This window comes from Xyrauchen texanus, chromosome 11 (assembly GCF_025860055.1).
Source record: "Xyrauchen texanus isolate HMW12.3.18 chromosome 11, RBS_HiC_50CHRs, whole genome shotgun sequence".
Classification (NCBI taxonomy): Eukaryota; Metazoa; Chordata; class Actinopteri; order Cypriniformes; family Catostomidae; genus Xyrauchen; species Xyrauchen texanus.
In genome coordinates this window covers 24,101,169-24,104,640 of record NC_068286.1, presented here as the reverse complement: position 1 = coordinate 24,104,640, position 3,472 = coordinate 24,101,169, and positions in this window count along the sequence as shown.

Below are 3,472 nucleotides of genomic sequence, written 5' to 3'. Positions count from 1 at the left end.
GGTATACTGGAATCTACTATGAAGATGTTCGGCTGCTGCTCTCCCCAATTGTACCTGAAATAGTCAACTTGACCCAAATCATCAAACAAGCTCAACTCCCCATCAGCCATAAGTTCTCCTGCATATCTGGTGGTGGTTGGTGGCTCTTCCCCAGCTCATCCTTACCTACACAATGATTCAATTCAAGCAAGCTCACCGTTCGCAAGGACAGCACATAACTATGTCCTCCCCCTCACCAGGCTCCCATAATCTCAAGCACAGTTCCGTCGCATAGGGATTGCTCAAACCAGCCGCCCTCGCCGGAAACTCGCACCATAACGAGATGGCTTTCAACAAGGTATGGCACGACAACATCACCATTATCGTATGGCGTTATGTATGCGTTGACTCTGGCAAAGATAACCATCAAACAACTTTCCCTCGTCGGAGGGTTTTCATATCAAATGTTTTCTTTCAACAAAGGGATTGCACGCAACTTCGCCATAACCATATGGCTTTACGCATGTTGCTCACCTTTCGGCAAAGATACCTCAAAAAACGTTTCCCTCGTCTGAGGGTTTTCATATCAATGTTTTCTTTCAACGAAGGGACTGCACGCAGCGTTGCCATTATCGTATGGCTTTACACACGTTGCCCACCTTCGGCAAAGATACCTCAAACAACTTTCCCTCGTCGGAGGGTTTTCATATCAAATGTCTTTCAATGAAGGGACTGCACGCAATGTTGCCATTATCGTATGGCTTTACACACGTTGCCCACCTTCGGCAAAGATACCCCAAACAACTTTCCCTCTTCGGAGTGTTTTCATATCAGATGTCTTTCAACGAAGGGACTGCATGCAACGTTGCCATAATCATATGGCTTTACACACGTTGCCCACCTTCGGCAAAGATACCCCAAACAACTTTCCCTCACCAGAGTGTTTTCATATCAAATGTCTTCAACGAAGGGACTGCACAGCAACGCTGGCCTAACATAGGGCTGCATACCACGCTGCTCGCCTGAGGCAGATTCCGCACAACCAGGGGCCTCAACGGAGTGCCCAAAAACACACACACACACAAAAAAACCTTCCCATTGCAAAGGCTTCACACAACCATACCAGAGATATCACAAATTGAATGTCAATTCTGATGCTCACATCTCTATTTTTCTTCTCCAGAATGAATGCCCAACACAAGACCCGGTTCGTACCAAACAGGATCATCTCTTTTGGGGGTAGTATACTACTTTCTCTCTTTTTGGGGGTAGGCTCCTCGACCCTGCCTCCTATCTCCGGCAGGATATGACGGTTCCGGGCACAACTCCCTTGGACCGCCGGACGGGGCCTACGCCAAAGAGAGAGACATTACTTTCTGTTTTACATTTATCAAATAAATGGCATCTTAAACTTCACTCAAGCCTGCGTGTCTTCCCGATAGAACATGAATTATGCTACAATGTTACAATTTATGTGTACGTCTGTCCATAATACAGATCAAAGCTGAAACTTAGTTATCAATACATTAAACTGTATCACAATTATATACATGTTAGTGAACTGTGCAGTCTGCAAGAAGATACAGAGAATGTTAACGGAAGATGAAAATAGAGGTATCTGTTTCGGATTGGGATTATGTGAGGTGGGTTTCGTTGTGTGTCACAATGGGATATTATTCATTGCTTGTTCGCAGCTTTGCAGAGATATAAATCTTTGAAGAACTGCAGTTAATGTCAGAGTCCACTCAGCTCCCTACATAACGAGAACAGTGCAGAGGGACAGAAATTAGTGTGTTACCATGGCGTAGATGGGATTGATAAACACATAGGTTGTGTGTGTGTGTGGTCATGCCTGGGTAGAGGACGAAGATGTATTTTTTCTTTGTGGCTTTGTGCAATCAGATGATTGTAATTGTCTTTGTGAAGCTGTAACTTTCAATGTGAAAAAAAAACACAACAAGCCCATGACAGATTGTCCTTATACCCTTCACTCCTGATCCCTGAAGACATAAACTTGGATTATGGGGTCGCTAGGTCACAACAGTTGTAATGATTGGTGTATAATTTTTTTGTGTCCCTTCCACATAAAATAGGGTGTGAAGAGATTTTCAACCAGTATTAAATAAACATTTCTGGAATAGATTGCATACCCTAGTTTTAACTAATGTTAACTAATACAAATTGTGATTTTAAAAATATATTAGAACATGTTGAAATTAACATTAACTTAAATTTATAAATGCTGTAAAAGTGTTGTTCATTGTTAGTTCATATTACGTAGATGGGATTGATAAACACATAGATTGTGTGTGTGTGTGGTCATGCCTGGGTAGAGGACGAAGATGTAGTTTTTCTTTGTGGCTTTGTGCAATCAGATGATTGTAATTGTCTTTGTGAAGCTGTGACTTTCAATGTGAAAAAACACAACAAGCCCATGACAGATTGTCCTTATACCCTTCACTCCTGATCCTTGAAGACATAAACTTGGATTATGGGGTCGCTAGGTCACAACAGTTGTAATGATTGGTGTATAATTTTTTAGTGTCCCTTCCACATAAAATAGGGTGTGATTTGGCAAATCGGACCACTCTTCCGTTCTACTTCTACCTGCTTATAGGCAGAAACTGAAACGGGAAGCACCCTCCCTCAGAACGATCCAGTGCTGGTCGGACCAATCAGACTCTGCGCAACAAGACTGTTTTGATCACGCGGACTGGGAGATGTTCCGGTCCGCCTCTGATGACGACATCGAGGTTAATTCTTCTAACACGGAGGAGCGTAAACAAGCCAGTTATGCCCTCCGTAACACTATCAGTGCAGCCAAACGCCAGTACAGGCACAATCTTGAAGGTCAGTTCAACACCACTAACTCTAGAAGTATGTGGCAGGGAATTAATACCATCACGGACTACAAACGGAATAAAGACTCCGCCTTGAACACCGCTGCATCTCTCCCGGATGAACTTAATACATTTTATGCTCGTTTCGAGGACAACACCACCGCCCTCGCGGAGAGAGCACTCGCGGCTGACGCTACAGAGGTTGACTCACTCTCCGTCTCTGTTGTAGATGTAACCCGATCCTTCCGACGGGTGAACATCTGTAAAGCTGTGGGTCCAGACGGCATTCCGGGCCGCGTCATCAGAGCGTGCGCGAATCAACTGGCTGGTGTTTTTACGGACATTTTCAATCTGTCCCTCTCCCTGTCTGTAGTCCCCACATGCTTTAAAACATCAACCATTGTGCCTGTACCGAAGCAAGCCACAATCACTTGCTTAAATGAATGGCGTCCTGTTGCTCTGACCCCCATCATCAGCAAATGCTTTGAGAGGTTAATCAGAGATTACATCTGCTCTGTTCTGCCCCCCTCTTTGGACCCATTGCAGTTTGCCTACCGCAACAACCGCTTCACTGACGATGCCATTGCATCTACACTACACACTGCTCTCTCCCACCTGGAAAAAAGGAACACATGTGAGAATGCTGTTTGTAG